Source organism: Maylandia zebra, linkage group LG3 (assembly GCF_041146795.1).
Source record: "Maylandia zebra isolate NMK-2024a linkage group LG3, Mzebra_GT3a, whole genome shotgun sequence".
Lineage (NCBI taxonomy): Eukaryota > Metazoa > Chordata > Actinopteri > Cichliformes > Cichlidae > Maylandia > Maylandia zebra.
In genome coordinates this window covers 6893657-6913026 of record NC_135169.1, presented here as the reverse complement: position 1 = coordinate 6913026, position 19370 = coordinate 6893657, and the positions used below count along the sequence as shown (strand labels likewise).

At 40.7% G+C, this 19370-nt stretch overlaps 1 protein-coding gene across 1 annotated transcript in view; it reads left to right on the top strand.

Annotated features, from left to right (window-relative positions):
- LOC143412407 (uncharacterized) overlaps nucleotides 1–19370 on the top strand; it is a 97456-nt gene that overhangs the window by 37671 nt on the left and 40415 nt on the right. The gene's annotated exons all lie outside the window — the stretch shown is intronic.

The window sequence follows — 19370 nt, the reverse complement described above, 5'->3', positions numbered from 1 at the left end:
CGGCTTGTGTACATTTTGTATGGCAGCTAGACTGCTTTTCTAGCATGTCAGTTCTTGATGTGTAAGTGCATTAGATCCTGATTATCCTAGTCAACATAGCGACAACAGTTGTAAGTTGCTTTGACATATGTACAGAACGTTGATACATTGTTTGACACCCTAAAAGTAGGATTTGGGGGTCATTTTACTTCACTGAGGGATTTTATTAGGCTTTTAACATTTTGAGAGCACCCAGAGAATGAAGTCGTTCTTTCAGAGGTAAATGTGATAGAAAACAATCACTCTGTTGTAAATTTAGCTCAGAAGTGTTTGACGTATGGTGGCGGTGCGGAAACACATGGCTACTTCTGGGTTTTACCCCAGACTTTAAGAAGCACTAACATCAAAGTTAGCTCATGTTTTTTTTATTAATTTATCCACAGGTTCAGTCGTACTCACTGTCCTTGATGGTAAACATCTGGATGGGGCAAACAGAACGGCACAAAGGAGTGTGTGTGATGTTTGGTGAGGCATGTTTGCCTTATTCCCTAATAACACTGGGGATGAAGGTTCTTTTACACAAACAGTTACTGAATTGGGAAACATGGTTTGATGATAAAGTGGAGAAACTGTCTCACACTGAAGGGCTTCCTTATCTTAACAACAGGTTCTCATGAATGAACAATTTGAAGTAACTGAGCTTTTTAGCAGATGAATAACTAATGCTGTTTAATATTTTTGTGTGCAATCTCGTATTTTTGTGTGTTTTTCTTTTGTATTATTACTGTTATTTTTTTAACAAAAAGGCTCAGAGGAAGAGGAGAGGATAGCAGAGTGAGGATGAAAATTAAAGTGTGAATTCTTTTTTCCTGACACTGTAGAAGGATACACATTGTGACATCCCTTTGAGTGTTGATGTTATGTGCAGGAATTGGAGAAGAAATTTCTGTAATTAATGTGAATTGGGGTGATCACAAAGTTTGGAATTGTGGTGACAAATGTCTTTATTCTATGTGTTGATCACATATTTTAACAATATCACTTTGTCACTTAGGATAGCTTCACATCTGCGTCTTATGTTTCCACAGGCCTGTTTCCTGCAGCTGCCACACATTCAGTCAGTAGAAAGCATGGAGGTGATGGAGGAGCTCACAGCAGGTCCCAGCTGAGCCACACTGTCAGTGTTGGCCGGCGGTCACGTGTCAATTCAAACACAATGAGACTAGAATAAAATGTATCCATAAACTGGGAGACTTTATTAAAGAGAGCGCACATTTACACACTAACACAGCAAAGAACCCAACATCCTGCAAAAGAAGCAACCAGGAAAGATGAGTATGAAGAAACTTTTACAAACTCAGCTTTGATTTTAATCTAGAAATAGACAGTTGTGTGTCTGTGCTGGTCGCTGGGATTGTTGTGTTTCTGAGGTTGACTATTACTGAAAGGTGTTTCTGTTTCATCGCTGCTTCACTGTTTGGACGTTTTCATTGTGTTCCTGTCTCAGCTTTATTTCCTGTGACTTGTTTGAGTTTGTGTTGTGAGTTTATTGTGGTGCTGCCTCCTCAGTGTGCGTCTGGATCGTGTTTAGTTATTTCTTGTCTTGTTCATTCGGTGCTGTTTTGATGTTTAATGTTTTACTTTAGTTTGATTTCTCTGACCGTCATAAAACCTTCATCTGTTTCTGATCTGAAGTCAGAGTCCAGAGTTCACAGTGTTTGATTTCATGTGTAGTTAATCATTTCTTCTTCCTGATGGGATCCTTTGTCCTTTATTTCTTTGTCGTTCCTGATTGTAGAGCTGAGATAAACATAAAGCACCACTTCTGTTTCCTTCTTTCATTTGCAGAAGAATGTGTCTGCATGTGTTTCTGAGTAAAGTGTGCAGTGATACAAACAGCCTGGTTTACATGTGAACTTTAATGACAGATTTAGAGCTCAGTGCATGAATCTGAAATAATAACACACATGTACATTTCAGCCTTTGTGCAAACACACAGTTTCACTGAGTTTTGTTGGACTTTGAAACAATAATGGTCTCTCAGATTAATCACATCCATATATATCAGGCGCTGTTTGTTTCTTAGTGCAGCTGTTTGTGTTGGTGGAGGTCAAAGGTGTGTTCAGTGTCTCCACAAAGAGTCTGAAATCACAGGAGTGTGTGACCTGTGATTAAAAAGGTTCTGGCTCATGTACAGCATGTACAACATGTACAGCACAGAGTGAAGCTTCATGTTGGTGTGTGTGTGCAGTGTGTAGCATCCATGCTAACATAAACTCACTGAAGCACCAAAGCTTCATGTTTCAGTTTTATTGTGTTTGACTCATAAAGTTGCTCCGAGCTGGTTGTAAATGATGGTCATGTGAGTGTAGAGCTTTCTGTGTGTCGCTGGGAACCTGGAGCAGTCACACTACGAGGAGGCTGAACGTCCTCCTCTTTCCTCAGAAGTGATCTGTGGCAGTCTGCCATCATGTTTGGCTGCTCACACTAAATGTGACTCACTGAAAGCAAAACTACACGTACACAGGTGTGTGTCAGGTATATTTGATTTTCTGTCAGGGACTGAAACTAACAAATATTTTCAGACACAGGAAGATTTTTGTGTCTTTAAATGATATTTAATCAAGTTTGGATTCACACATTTGTAAAATACTTCATGTTATTTTGTTATTTGTGTCTGGATTGAGGCACAAATGATTTCACATGTTTGTAAATCTTAGTTTGTCCCCGATAAACACATCATACACAGCTGTAACCCAGAAAACACATTATATACTGCGATAAATGCACTGCCCAAGTGGCCCCTCTCCCCACTGCCTTTCAGCAGCAAACAGGTCGTCAGAGGAGGCCGATGCGATGATTAAGTTTAACATTTATATAGCAATATTGCCAAAGAGTGCCAAAGCACTTTAAGCACTTTCTCAGTAACTTATCTTTCTTGTAGAACAGTGCTGCAAATAAAGAACTTTGTGTTCACAAGACTGTTAGTTAATCATTTACAAATCAATATTGTCTGTATGGACAGCAATAAAAAAAAGTGAACATGTAAAACTGCGGTGTTAATCGATGCGATTGAAAAATTTGGGTGCGCCTAAGAACAAAATGGTTTAATTATTTATATAGCACATTTAATTACAACAGGAGCGTTGACCAAAGTGCTGTACAAGAATGCAACATACCCAATAAAATAACAAATAACTCTCATGCTGTATTAAAAGCCAGTAAATAAAAATGTGTTTTAAGATAAGATTTAAAAAGATTGACAGTAGGAGCCTGTTTGATGTATAGGGGTAAATTATTCCACAGCTTAGGTGCTACGACTGCAAATGCTCGATTGCCTCTATGAACCAGCCTCGACCTTGGTACGGCTAAAAGCAAAAGATCACTTGATCTAAGAGATCTAAGGGGGGTATAAGTCTGCAAGAGGTCAGACAAATACCCGGGAGCCTGTCCATTCAGGGCTTTGTAAGTCAACAATAAAATTTTAAAATGAATTCTGAAGCGGACAGGGAGCCAATGAAGAGAGGCGAGCACCGGGGAAATGTGTTCACATCCTTTAGTATGTGTCAGAAGACGAGCTGCAGCATTCTGGACTAACTGCAGCCTTACCAGGCAGGTCTGGCTGACTCCAGCATATAAGGAGTTACAATAGTCCAGCTGGGATATAATAAAAGCATGAATTGCCCGTTCGAAGTTTTTAAAAGATAAAAATGGTCTCACCTTAGATAAAAGCCTCAGTTTGAAGAAGGACCGCTGTACAACTGAGCTAATTTGTTTTTCAAATGTGAAATTGCTGGCAAATATAACCCCCAAATTTTTGGCATGTGATTTGACAAAAGGCTCAAGACTGTGCAGGTTAAAATGAGAGGTGCTGGGATTGGTCCAAAAATGATCACTTCGGTTTTGTTCTCATTGAAGTTAAGGAAGTTAGAGGCTATCCAAGATTTAACTTCACCGAGACACTGAAGTAAGGGTTCTAGTGAGGCAGGACTGTTTCCCTTCAGTTGAAGATAGATCTGAGTGTCATCGGCATATGAATGAAAACAAACGTTATATTTTCTAAAAATTAGACCTAGAGGTAGCATATAAATGGAGAATAAAATTGGCCCCAGTATAGATCCCTGGGGAACACCACAAGTAAGGGGAGCTGAGGAAGAGATAAAATAGCCAAAGCTCACAGAGAAGGTCCTGTCAGACTGGTATGACCTGAACCACTCTAATGGGGTGCCCTTTACGCCACAATGCTCCAACCGTGACACTAAGATGCTGTGGTCAACAGAATCAAAGGCAGCGGTCAGATCTAAAAGCAGTCTATAAACCCCGTCATGCTGGCTAGTACGCAGTACGAGTTATTGTAACAGACTGTAAAAAGTCAGCATAACGAAAATAAACTCCACCTAAACTTGGTTTATATCTGATCCAGATAGACTGCAGGTCATAACTTCTTACCTGAAGTTCAGTTCACCGCCTCGGGTCTCTGCTCCACCTGCCTTTCCGTCATCCACCCACCAGCGTGTTGCATCTGCTGGCCTCCACCACTTGCTAATGTTACTGAATCTGTAGAAGCTCCGCAATAGTCACCACCAAACAATTGAGTTCATTTTACACATCTCCCAGCATCTGGCCAATCCACCACCTTTCAGTGTTTATACTGTTACGGAAAAAAAACGAAAAAAAAAACCCCCATCGGCCCATAAAAACGAAAAATCACCATCGGCCCACCGAGCAAATGCCCGGTATGCCCGATGGCCATCCAGCTATGGTTTTCAGTAATACGAGATCAAACATAACCTAATATAAATGTGATTTATATGGAGCGCCTCTGATGACATGGTACAAAAAATAAATAAATTGTGGCCACGAAATACCATTTCGAGGCCACGAAATAGGTATGACGTGCGCACGAAACGCTAATTTGTGGACACGAAACACTTGATGATATATATATATCATCCCAGGGCACATTCACTAGAACCTGCGTCAGCCATAGTACGGAGTCCTTGCTGTTGGTGATGTCCTTAAGGTTAGTGTATTATATTTTATATTTATTTTATATTGTTATCCCGCATTTCGGCAGTTATTTATTCAGACCTATCTTTGTTACTATGTTCTAAATGGTATCTGCTGACGTTTCAAACGTTGTATCCTCATGTTGTTACTACACGTTGTTTTGTTGTGCTAATATGTAGCCGTAAACTCATTTTTAACTGTAGGACGAGCGGCGGCCCGGCAGCACACTTTCTGTTAGGTGACGGCTGTGTGTGGACAGGGATAGGACCCAAGGTGCAGACTCCGGAGACAGAACTTAAACCAAAACAGCTTTAATGCTGAACGCAAACATCACATAACTAGAAAAAACTCAAAATAAACTAACACCGGTGGATGGGCAAAACACACAGCAAAATAAACGGTAGATCGCGACACGGACACAGAGAAACACAGGGCTTAAATACACAGAGGGAGCAATCAGGAAATGAATAACAGGAGGGAAACACAGCTGGGGCAAATCAGAACTGACGAGACAAAAGGAAGCGTAAACTGAACACACTGAGATAAGACAGAAACCTTCAAAGTAAAACAGGAAACACATAACACAGACTGAACAAAGACACACAGACAGGCACTACAGAGGGAACAGCGACGTGGGACCAGGGCAGACACAGACACTGACAGGACACGGGGATATAGCTGACAGGGGAGACAGCAACTAAGGATAACACAGAGACATAAACCAAAAGACAGAACTCTAACAAAGAAACCAAAGACTAGAAATTATAAATAATATAATGAACTCAAAACCCCTGGGTCAACGACCCAGGCATCCTAACACTTTCAAAGTAGAGCAAGGCTGAAGGCTACTAATAAACGAGGTATGTTCAACAGAAAACCTTAGTTCTCTGTGTCACGAAGGTGTCTCTCTTTTACTCTGACCACATCACCATGCTAGCTGGTGCAACTAATCTGGTCTGGACAATAATAACAGTTTTAGATGGAAAGCATCTTAAAATTGCCTCTTTTTTTCGCTGAACATCTCCTTTGAAAGTAGCATCATGTGAGTCACACTTGTTAAGGTAATACATGCTAAATGAGCCGTAGCTTTCAATGCATCACCGGATGAAGCCTTGCAGTTACAGTAGCTCACTGCGGGTATCACGTTGCCAAGGGAACTAATAAAGCATACAGTGATCGGAATGATTTTGTATTGATGCAGGTTGTCATTGCTCATACTGAACTACTTAAACTCCAAGTAGACAATCGCTCCATTCCTCATTACCATAGATAATATCTAAGAAATAAAACAATCATTATCATTTCTTTACAGCTATTTATTAATGACTTACATATATATATATATATATATATATATATATTGTACTATTCTTAGTTAGCATATTGTCTGTCTTGTTAATGTTGGTTTATAATGGAGCACTGTAACAAAAAATAATTTCCCCCAGGGATCAATAAAGTATTCTGATTCTGAATCATTATCAAATTCTGATTTGCCATAGATAAAGGGATTTTATAGGTAGGCTATCATGTAAAAATCTGCTACATAAAATTAATTTCATTTTCATGTGGTTTAGAGGTCAGCTATGGATACTCGGCTGTGAGAATTTTTAACAGAGCGCAAAGTTGAAGAAGATGTGATCAAGAAACTTGAAGATGAGAATGTAAGCCACTGCAGCTGTTGCTGTGTGCGTGCGTGTGTGTCTGTGTGTTTGTTTGTGAACGGAGAGCCGCAATCCACAATTTACTATGCACATTCTAAAAAGATTTATTGAATTTCATATTTTGGTTTAATCAATGACATTAATTAATGACATGATATGTTTAAAGAGTAATTTAAAAAGTAATTCTTGTTCATCTTATGTTGGACAAATGTGTACCACATTACCAAAAGTATCTGTTATCAAAAGTAGATAGCAAAAAACAACTCTAAAATATGCAGTTGTATGTATTCATTGTTTTTTTAATATTGACAATTTTATTAATTTGTTGTTTATATTTTTCAGATTGATGAAACTGTCATTCCCTTAATGACAGACAGTGACCTGGCAAAGTACATCCCCAAAGTTGGCGATAGAGTCTCCACTGTGGCCTTCTGCAGACAAGCAACACTGTCACGGACGTCACCATCCAGGAAAGAATCTATACTCTCAAGGCTACGACAAAGACTGACAGGAGCTGAGGGAATGCCTCCTAAAAAGAAATTGTCTCAGTGGGCAGAAAATACAAATGCAAAACGAACAGTGAGACGAACTGAGGTTGGCTGGATGGATTTTGATGAGGAGAAGGGTGGGTTCAAACAGGTGAAGTCTGTAAGTGGTGGTGGAACAAGGCATTTATCTGTAGATAAAAATGAAACCGTGTCAAATATCAAACTTATGGCTGAAAATCTGTTTTTCCCCAATGGCATCTCAAAAAACCCCAAAAGTCTTTCACACTAGTCAACTCATATTGAGAGCTCACAGATGCATGTGGATGCTTCCAGTACAGTTGATGAGTTGTATATGTTGTGCCCTTAAACAGGGGAAATAGTGAGGAGAGGTGAAAGAGCGGCACAGACACGCAGCTCTCACTCTCACTCGTCTGTATTGAGTTTCAGAAGCAATACAACCAAAACAATGTTCTTATGGATGCACTCAGTCTCAGGACAACTGTGTCCAAACTAAGTCACTATTGTTCGCTGCATTAGCTGATGAGAATACTTTAGATAACATGAACTGTAGCATTAGACAAAAACATCTTTTTAACTCGCACATGTTAGCTGACACAGTCACTAACTTTCCACAGCAATGAAATAATACTTTAAGTACTGCATGTCTTTCAGTAGTTAACTTATACAGATAGTAACAGAAAAATCTTCACGCAATATGGCGGAGTAATAGCGAAAACTAGCATACGCAGCAACAGAGATTAACTGGAACTTCTCAGAATAGTCCGCAATTCACATCTTTCGCTACAATGAACAATGATAACAACGTAATAATCAACGGTAACACACATTTATACAGATTTGTGCATGACAGTTACCTTAAACAGGGGAAATAGTGAGGAGAGGTGAAAGAACGGCACAGACACGCAGCTCTCACTCGTCTGTATTGAGTGAAGGAGGAAGCGCGCGAACCCACCTACTGGAGCCCTGAGGCATTAACAATGGATCGACGCACAATCAACCCAGGCAAAACTTTCACTACTTATCTCCCTCTATATTCCCACTGCATATTCTATTCAAAAACAGTCAAAGCAACAAATAAAACATTAATAAAGGCATCACATGAAATGTAAGGAACAGAGATGTACAACTCCAAAACTAATGAAAATTATGATCCACCACATATAAGCAAAGTAAGGTCAAAATTCTGCAACTTTATCTGTGTACCAGAAAGAAAACACAACAGCAGCCCCAAGACGTAGAGGCCGATCATGCAATAACCCAGCCCTCTGTGGTAGATCTCACTGACAATGAACCTAATCGGGCCGCTGATGATCTGTTGGTGGAAAACATAAATTCAGAACCATCAAACCACTTTGTAATTAATGATGGAGCTTCCATAAGTGGATATTTGGAACTGAATGACACATAACCATGGGATGGTCTGCCAAAAGTAGGTGAAAGTGAAGATTCTGATGCAGTTGTTATTATTAGTGGGGATAACAGGGTGGATATTAGTGTGGTTGAACTAAACCCTGAAACACTGTTTACAGAAAAAGAGTCTGATCCACGTCATCACACATTGTCTCTCTCACCGGGGCTGACAGGAGAGGCCAATATTCCTGACCAAGCACCCCCTGAACCACGATCTTGTCCCGTAATACTGACTGTTAGAAGAGGTCATTGTCTTACTGATTTGATCAGTGCCTTTAAGGACTCAAACATTATTTCATCTGAGGTCAATATCAAAATGTTGTTACCAAATGGAGAGCTTGAACAGGGGGAAGGAAGTGGTGTTTTGCGGGACTGCCTGACAGAATTTTGGATGGATTTCTATGACAGCTGCACATTGGGAGTTGAGGTGAAAGTCCCATTCATCCGGCATGACTTTCAGTGTGAAGAATGGCAGGCTATAGCTAGAGTGTTTGTTGTAGGGTGGAAACAAGCTGGTTACTTCCCAGTGAAGCTTGCAATACCCTTTCTGGAGGAGATATTGTGCGGCTCGACAACCAGTAGTTTAAAAGATTCCTTTCTTTTGGACGTCTCACAAGAAGAGCGATCTGTTCTCCTGAAGGCTTTGGATGACTTCAATTCAGTGGATACAGATGAATTGCTGGAAGTACTTGATGCACATGAGTGCAAGCAGGTTCCTACTAAGGACACACTGCTCCCTGTTTTGGCACAGATAGGACACAAAGTACTTATTCAGGCCCCAATGTCTGTAATCAAGTGCTGGCGTCCCGTTGTGGGTTCTGTAGCTGGTTTACTCCCACCAGAAGGACTGCATCATTTCATTGCAGAAAAAAACCCAACTGTAAAAACAGTGAAGGAGCTTCTAATCTTTCCAGAGGAGATGACAGCTGCCCAGTCAACAGTTTCTCGTTACCTGAAAAGGTACATTGGAGAAATTGATTTCAATATCTCCCAGACCACAGACTCATAATACAAGTCAGTGCTTTATAAAAAAAGAAAAAGAAAAAAGAAAGTTGTGTTTTCAAAATTGGAGTTCAAGTTATTTTTACTTCCAATAGTGTTAACATGCTACATGGGTAGTGTAGTATGTGTAGACGATTTTTTTTTAAATTTTCATTGTAAGTGGGCTAAAGCAGTTAATTAAAAGTAGTCTAACATAAACGCTGTAATTTGATTATTTTAATAAACAAGTAACTTGGATGGATTCGATGCTGGCGTCACCACAGTGCACACGTCTGCTGTTGCTCACAGTGGTCCAAGGGACGCTCAGGGAGTTTGTGTGTTCGCTCAGACACGTGAAACATTAGAGGGAACATTGTCTACCACACATCACACTCATAAAAAGCATGACTACAGTTTCATAGTTTTTATTATGTTTTTACTGATTAAACAGTAAAAGTTAATTTAAAAAAATCCCAAAACAGATTCCCACTGATGTCAACATCTCCCAATGTTAAACTTTGAAGGAATCAACACAGACAATTAAATGTGAAAATGTCACATTTGACTTCTTTTCTCATCAGCACATGAGCATTTATATCATAAATCACATTTATATTGGGTTATATTTGATCCTGTATTACTGAAAACTATGACTTAAGTGGAAGTTAATGAAAACTGATGATATTACTCTTAATTTATTGAGGCTCTTCCATAACTCAGATTATGTTATTAATCTGTTGCAGATCTTATTACTGCCTCATGAATCAGATTTTAACAGGATGTGTTCAGTTTAACTCTCTCACCACTTTAAAGGCTGAAGCTTTAAATCATAATATAATAATGTTTTATTTTTATAAAACATATTTTAAATAGAAACGCTTTTATAATTTCACCATAACAAAGTTCACTTCCTGCATGAAGGTGATCACAGCTCCATGAACTATTCCCACAAACATCACTGAGCCTCAGACTTTCTTTAACAGGCCTGTCAGACCACAGTGATCCAGCTGTTTGTGTTCATGTGGCACATTTATACGTTTTATTTCAAATCTACTTCACATTTTATTATCTGATATCTGCGACACACGGAGACTTCCTGTTAAACAGAAAGTAACCTTTGTGCGTGGGCGTGTTTGGAGCTGCAGGTGTGTCCAGCTGTGGGTTCGTTGGGTCAGCAGAGGATTTAACGGGACTTTGTGTCGGTTTGTTTTTAAAGGAGGATGAAGACGCTGGTGGTGCTCCTGCTCCTCATGAACGGTAAGAAAGTCTCTGTTTAACCTGCAGCAGCTCCGCAGACAGTCCTCTGTGAGCGGAAGTGCTACACTCAGGTGCAGCTCGCGCCTCTGATGTCCAGGGGTCTGCTTTGGTCTTTTCTGAGTAGGTAGTGCGATTCCCCTGCCTCTTTGGGCTCTCGTACTCTGGGGGCATCTAGATGTCTGGAACCTGCATCTCCTCCATGCCTGCTTCATCTCCTGGGGGGGGCTATGGCTCCATATACCCACTATTAGACAGTTACATTGTAAAAGCTTGTGAACACAAGCGCTCACACACACAGGTGCACACACACGTACTCACAGACACACTATCTTGGTTGGCTGCTGCCTCTAAACATATCATGTAGTCCTGTGTGCTGCTGTTAAGGGTTCAAATATTGAGGAGGGATACAGGAGGAATTCCAAAACAACAACACTGATCCGGCCGGGTGGAGTCAAACGATGATTTTAATGAACACACGCAGCGTGGGGAGATGTACACTGCAAAACATCAGCTGTAGATCTCCGCCCAAAAAGACACTTCAGATTGCTTTTGATTCATCAGGGTTAACGCCCCCTCATGCGTCATCAGATACAAAACATGCACACGTCAAGTCAAAACCACAATGACCTTTAACACAGTTTGAAAAGAACATCGCCTCGTCTCCATCCCAGGAGTCTTCCTGTCGCACGTCCTGCCCGCGCTCATCTTCTGGAACATCAGGCCCACCTTCTGCAACAAACTCTTCTTTTGCAAACACAATTTTGCAGTTGCAAGCTTTTACAAAATATCATTTGAACCTTCACCTACCCCTGAGTCTAACTGCTGTGTAAGTCTGTGTGTGTGTGTGTGTGTGTGTGTGTGTGTGTGTGTGTGTGTGTGTGTGTGTGTCGACCTGACATTCACTCAGTTTCACCTCTCACCTCACCAGCTAAACCTTGTAACCTTTCCACCAGACAGAAGGCCAGCACGTACACATTGAAGATTATAACAAGCATTCAAAAGCATTTAAGATTATAGATTTAACTCAACAGTTTAAAGTGGTTATAACTGCACCTGTAATAAAGGCTAATTGGGTACCAATATGTTTAAACATCTGAATGCAATATCAATATTAATTATTAATGCAATGGTAATGATGGTTATTAACAATAGCAGCAAAATATTTCTCTAATCCCCACACTGCTCAGTGTGTCTTATAAGCAGGTTTGGAGCAGATCCTCAGTGTTTCTTTCTCTCCCTCTCCTTCTGTAAACTTCCTCACCAATTTCTTTCTTTTTCCTTTCTTCGGAAGGTCTTTTCTGTTCTGATAGTAATATCTCAAAATAAAAAATCCTAATAAATTTCTAATAAAATATGACTGCCATTATAGCAAAAGCAGTAATGATGCACTTTGGAAAATAATTCTTTTGGGCATTTTTTGGCCTTCAGATAATAATTCTCATTCTCGTCTTGTCCTGTGCAGCTATACTGCCGGACAGGACAGGCAAAAAACAGAATATAATAATCATGGCTGTCAGTGTTAACGCATTTAAGCCCCATTAACACAATTTTCATGACTAACGCGATTAACAATTAAGCCATCTGAGTGCAGAATGACTTAAAATCCCTGAAATGTCTCTGTCAATGCATTTTGGGCAGTTTTTCTAAAGCTTGTGCAGAAGCCCCCCTGCTGGCTGAGCCCCATCCAGGGGTCTGCTTTGGTCTTTTCCAAAAGAAAAGAGAGAGACTGCAGCAGTCCAGGAGTTTGTTAATTGTCTTTAATTAAGTCCCACCAAAGATTTGTTTACATGAAAATGTTTGTGAGGCTTAATCTGAATTCGGTGCAGCCAAACTTGAACTTCTTGTTTTATAGTAAACAGCACGTGTGACTATAAACATGGTTTTCTGGAAACAGAAATGGGCAATTTTATAATTAGTAGAGTCATAGATAACTAGGAAAACAATCACAACACATCATCTACTCAACACAAGCAACATCTCACAATGTCCACAAGGGGTCACTGCAGACCCAGAATTGTCTAAATAGCGCATGTCTTCCAAGTTGCTAATAGTGAGGCATAAATATGACAAGCTAGCAACAGCTAAAGGAAACCATAGAAAAGTCCTTTATTCCTCATCCCGCTGATTGTAGTCATTGCAGGAGATTACAGCCAGATTATAATCAGCATCATGTTAATGAATCTGCCAAAGTAAGAACACTTACAGATCCATCAACTCACTCAGTCACACAAAACTGCATCATAGCTGCGTCACAGCAGCTCCTTCAGTCATTCCCACTCTGTGTGCTGAGCACGTGACCACTGGTGCGCTTGTTTCCTTTGGGTGCGCTTGATTCTTTCTTCTAGACATCCTGAGGCCGAGTCAGAGCAGGAAGTTGGAACAATGTTTGTATTTTTGTGCAAAGCTAACTGACCCTTGTGCTGTATTAACATAATGATTAAAATCATATCAGTATATGTGAGTACAAACTTTAGTCTAACTTTTTATTCTAACTGTATTCAGCTTGAACCAGAAGAAAAAGAAGGACAATAAAACTATGTTTCTATTTCCTGTTGCTACATTGTAGAGGGCGACTTTGCCTCTAAACAGGAACATGTGTACAGCCCTGCATCAGCAGCTTCATTCTTATACAGACCTTTCTACTCTGTGTGTTAAACTGAGCTCTATGTTTGCTACATAGCAGTCAGTGAATCCAGTTTTTACACCACAGTTAAGTTAATGTAGTTAAATCTGTGTATTTGTAACTCAAACATTCAGTGTTTTAAACAGAAACCTGACTTTGACATATTTAAGTTGGTATGAACACAGTCAGAGCTGCTGCTGCTTTTATTGTTCTGTTGCTTTTTCAAAGCTTTCTGTGCAAATCAATAGAAATATTTATTGTTGCATCTTAAAGCTGCCAGCACAGCAGCAGCATGAGGAGAAGAGTGTTTGCTCAGGAAATACACGGGTCCCTGAAGAGTTCAAACAGGAAATATTCCTGCATTAAATCTGCAGTTCAATCATCAGCAGATTACTGTCAGTGTCATCTGTCACCAGGCAGGTTTTAACAGGCGTGTAAGCCACATATTATTAGAACACCCTTTTATATTTGGACAGTGTTGGGAAGGTTACTTTTAAAATGTATTCCATTACAGAATACAGAATACATGCCCCAAAATGTATTCTGTAACGTATTCCGTTACATTACTCAATGACAGTAACGTATTCTGAATACTTTGGATTACTTAATATATTATCATGCTTTTTACAACAACGTGAATGTACTATTGCTGTGTGATTTATTACTATTACTGAAGGTCCGCGACTCCGAACTGTAGTAAAGGGACCTCTGACTAATACGGCGGGGTCCCTGTTGGCTCGTAGCTGAAAAATAGCTTTACTTTGTTGCGTGGGTCAACTTTTCTTGCGAGAGACAGAGAGAGGCGTTGAAAGGCTGCTCCAACGGAACTTATTGTTTCGGAGGAAAACACGAACACGGTGTACAGTCGAGTCTTAATAGCTTACTTACAACTGGGCTCGTCAGGCACTCTTCTTGGCTCAAGTGGTTATTATTATATTTACATGCTTCCAGCTCCCGTTTTTCCTCGATGACAACTCGTACCTTTCCACTCCCCTTTTTCTCCCTCCTCGCGCTCACAGACACATAACGTGTATGGCAGTCCATTCTCCCTGCAACACGGACTACACTACCCATGATGCTCCATTCTTTAGAGCTATGCTTGTAGCATTCTGCCTGTTAGCTTAGCACAACAACAACAACAATGAAAAGGCCTCTCTCACCCAGGAAACACACAGTCGCAGAGAGAGAGAGAGAGCGTCGCCCTGTAACCATGGCAACCGTAGCGCTGCCGCCTGGAACAACAGAACGTAGCTGTCAAACAAAACCCAAACAGTCCTGACCCGCGACAATATGAAACAGGAAAGTACCGCAGTGTAATCCATTTATTTCAACAAAGTAACTGTATTCTGAATACCACCTTTTTAAACGGTAACTGTAACGGAATACAGTTACTCATATTTTGTATTTTAAATACGTAACGGCGGTACATGTATTCCGTTACTCCCCAACACTGTATTTGGATGATAAACACGTCATTTAGTTGTGTTTGGTCTTTAACTTGTGCTCAGTTTCCACAATGAATTCATGATGGAAATCTCTAATAAACTATCAAAACTGACACTATTTCCCCCACCACACTCTCTGTCTGTGGCTGGTGCCCCCATCCTCTGGTGAGTTGGTGGTTCTTGGTGCTCGGGTGTGTTCTGGCTAATGGCTGCTTGGTGGGGCCTGGCCCCCCTGGCTCTGTCAGGCCCCTGCTTGGGTTTTTTTTTTTTTTTAGGCAGGTTTGGAGCAGATCCTCAGTGTTTTTCTCTCCCTCTCCTTCTGTAAACTTCCTCACCAATTTCTTTCTTTTTCTTTTCTTCAGACGCTCTTTTCTGTTCTGATTGTAATAACTCAAAATAAAAAATTCGAATACATTTCTAATAAAATATGACCATTATAGCAAAAGCAGTAATGATGCACTTGGGAAAATCACAACACATGTAAGAAGTAGAAAGTTCAGATATGTGTTTAAAATTGTAGGGAGTAAAAAGTAGTTAGAAAAAAAACTACTCAGGTAAAGTACAGATACCTGAAAATTGTACTTAAGTACTTACTGCTACTTTTCTTTTTTCTTTTTTTTCTTTTTTTTGCCTGTCCCGTTTGGCTTTTTTGCATCAGAATTATTGTCTAAAGGCAAAGAAAGATGCCCAACGGATTTACTTTACCAAACTGACCATCCCAGCCTTGCCATAATGGTCCATTTGATTCACCTTTTATTGTTTATTTTATTTTCACTTACTGAATACGGGACAGACTTGACTGGGGGAAAGAAGGGGAGAAAGAAAGAGGGAAAGAGAAACAGCTGAGAAGAGGGACGGGGGAGAAGGGCAAAAGACAAAAACCAACAGAATGAGCAGAAAAAAAAAGGTCACCTGCTGAGAAAGAAAAAGGAAAACAAGCAGAAGAGAACAAGAGTAATAGAATAAACAACATCACAATGATATATGGGAATATGACAGTAAATACTAAATATTAATTTACTTACTTACTTACTTACTGCTACTTTTCTATGCTTTTGCACCTTTCGTCCACACGTAAACGCCGTTTTCGATCACTGAAAACTGAGATTTTTAAAACTCAGTTTTTGCTTTTACGTGTTGACGAGGAAAACAGAGATTTAGTCACGCAACGTCAAAGGTGTGCGCCTTTTTTGACGTGCCGCTGTGCGCCACGTTACTGTTTACATGAGATGAATTTCTACAATGGTGGATAAACACAAAATACTGTTGCTGTTAATCTATCTGCAGTTTTACACACGTACATGTACACACACAGTTACTGTCCCTCCATTTACAAAGACGTCAGAGTGAACAGAGTCAACACAGACGCTCTCACAACCTAAATCCAGACGCCACGTCGTTGTCGGTTTTTAATGAATTTAATTTGTATTTAATTTAAATTTATGCATGTTGTATGCATTTGTTCATTCCTAAGTTGTGAGTCTACAGCAGCCAGAGTACTGATTTTGGTCATTAACATTTGATGAAGGCACTTAAAAACACAAACACTTTTCAGAAGTACTTCAGGTTTGCATCAAACCTGCTCATTCTTTCCCTCCCAGGCTTCTAGACTCCTGATTGGCCAACATTTCTACACGGCGTGGATTTGACATGTTCTTGACCGTGTTTGACTGCGTTTTTGGCGAGATTTTCTTTAAAAACAAAACAGAAAATCTCAGTTTTCCAAAGTAGGTGTGGACGTAGCCTTAGTGTGAGCAGCCAAACATGATGGCAGACTGCCACAGATCACTGCTGAGGAAAGAGGAAGCGTTCAGCTTCCTCATAGTTTCACACCTGCATGAAGCAGCCTCACCCTGACGGCTTCAAATCACTGTGTCAGCTGATCACTTCCTGTCCTGTGATTGGCTGAGCTTCAGGCCTTCTCTCAGTCAAACTGGAAACAGGGATTGAGACAGTGTGAGGGTTTGTGGAGTGCCACAGTGCTGTAATGAATACTGTAGTGGAAGAAGTTCTTTCACACTCTTCATCCTGGAGCTGCTTTATGTCCATGATCTGCATGGAAACACATCTATGGAGAGGAAATCCAGCTGCTGAGGGTCACATCTGCATCGTTGTAGCTACAGTGGATGTTTCAGCGTCAGGACTGGAGGCGGAGCTTTGTGCGTGTCAGGGTGAGGCCGCAGCAGCCGCCTCCAACCTGAGCGCTCGGGTGTGAAACTACGAGGAAAGCCGACGTCCTCCTCTTTCCTCAGAAGTGATCTGTGGCCGGCCGGACTTCATTCCACAGATGTGCTTTAACAAAGTGTGAAGCTGAACTCTGAGCTGTGACAGTGAAGCAGTGTGAGAGTGTCAGTAGATGATCAGCAGAGGAAAGTGAAGCTGCTGTGAGCTGATGTCCTGAAGGGCTTTTAAAGAGTCTCTGAGTTTGACAGGAACATGAAGATGTTTGTGGTGTTTGTGATCCTCCTGCACGGTAAGTACACCTTCCTCTCTCTGCTCTCATCATCAGCTTTTCTTTCATCTCTCTCTCTTTAATGTGTTGAAGTGCAGCAGGAGGAGATTTCCATCAAACACTGGATTCAGATCAAACTAACAATCCAAAGCAGCAACTTTCAAATCTCTGGATTCTTTCTGAGCTTCTTTCATTGATTGTGACCAACATACATGTTTGCTGTGGATCCACATCTGCTCTTACTGCTGATGTCATGAAGCTGTTTGAGTGGTGAGCAGTCAAAGCAGCAGGTCCTAACAGGGACATAGCAGGATATTCCTGCCTGTAAATGAGCTTTAACTGCACATATGAGCACAGCTGGTCTGCATGTAGTGAACACAAAGAGTCTGTGTGAGCTGAATTTACACCAGTCTGGTTGTGTTCCTGTTATTTTGGCCGTTTGACAAACTCAAATGTATTTAAGCTTAAATGAAAGTGCACTTATAAAAATGCTGTAACATCACAGTCCTGCTGATTTTCCTTTGATGGAGGCCAAAACCTCTTTGGTGGACACCAAACATTTTCCTCTGCAGGTGAAACTCTGCAGTGATCTGAGCGTGTTCTGTTCTCTGGCATCTCTCTGAATGATGTTGAAATGCTTGATTTTCTTGTCTGTGGTCACGAGGATCTTATCTTCCATCCCTGCTTCTGTTTCCTGCTCACAAACCTGCATCCATCTCAGCGTCTAAACTCAAAGTCAGCAGCAGCTTCTTAGCTGTCTCTGCCCTCATAGCCCTGATCTCGGGGACTCTTAGATCATTTCAATATGTACATGGAAATCTGTCCTCGCTGCTTTGAAGGTGAAACATCAGAAATATGTCCAGCAGAGATATAAAAACACAAAGCAGAAGAGCTGACGGGAACTGGGAGAAAGATGAACAATCCCAGGGTTTTATTCCAGGTGAGAAGACCTCCTGGCCAAACTGATGATTGACTGTGAAAAGTTCCGTTTAGAAGCACTTAGAAGTGGATGCGTCGGTGAGTTTAAAATATTAATTTTCCATTTAAAACCAATTTTCGCTTGAATAACGCAAAATTTTCATTCTACCATAGCCTGTATATAAAGATGGAAATGCTCACTAGGGGTGTGTTTTGATGATCGATTTATCGATTAAAAAAAAGAGAGTCTAGATCTATTCTGGATAACGTGATATTAAATTCATTCAATTCTTAATTGATTTTTAAGTATAAATGTTTTTTGCCTGAAACGCCAGAATCTCAGGTTAAAGCTCACAAAACTATTTCAATAACCACCAAATAGCTAAAACAGTAAAGGAGAGCCGGTAAACGGATTCCACACAAAGACGTAAAGGCAGAGTGTAGCTTGTCCAACCGACGGCACAGTCAGGTCATCAGTCACATCACATTTTGGACAGAGAGGACAGATGGTTTGAAAGAGGAGTGAAAGAAGCCATCTATGTCCACTGTGAGCGACCATCTTTGAACAGAGGCGGGGGTTTACGACACCAACTGTCTGCCATCTATAATCCAGTTTTGAGTTCCCTCCCCAGACGCCTTAACGCCCACTCTGACCTCAGGAATTCACATGATAAGGTGGGGCCAGGTTTCACAATGAGCTCACCCGAAACTCTGGCTGATTAGGACCCACACCCAGTTTCACACCTTGGCTCAGGCGATTAGGGGATCATCAGGGGGTCCTTTTGTCCCTCTGTGGGGGGAAACTCCCACTAGGTTTATATCTGGGACTCTCCACCATTTGACCTTAGAACTGAAGAAGCTTCTCGGATGAGAGGTGAAACGTCTTCAAGCAACTTAAAGAAGTCCAGACGCTTTTCTTTGCAAGCTCCTTTGACTAACCTCAGTTTGATCTGAATTAAGAAGCAGAAAGTTAGCGGCCATCCAGGTCTTTTTGTCTTTAAGACATTCCTGCAGTTTAACTAATTGGTGTGTGTTATCTGGCTTCATGGACAGATAGAGCTGGGTGTCATCTGCATAGCAGTGTAAATGTATGCTATGTCTTCTAATGATACTGCCTAGGGGAAG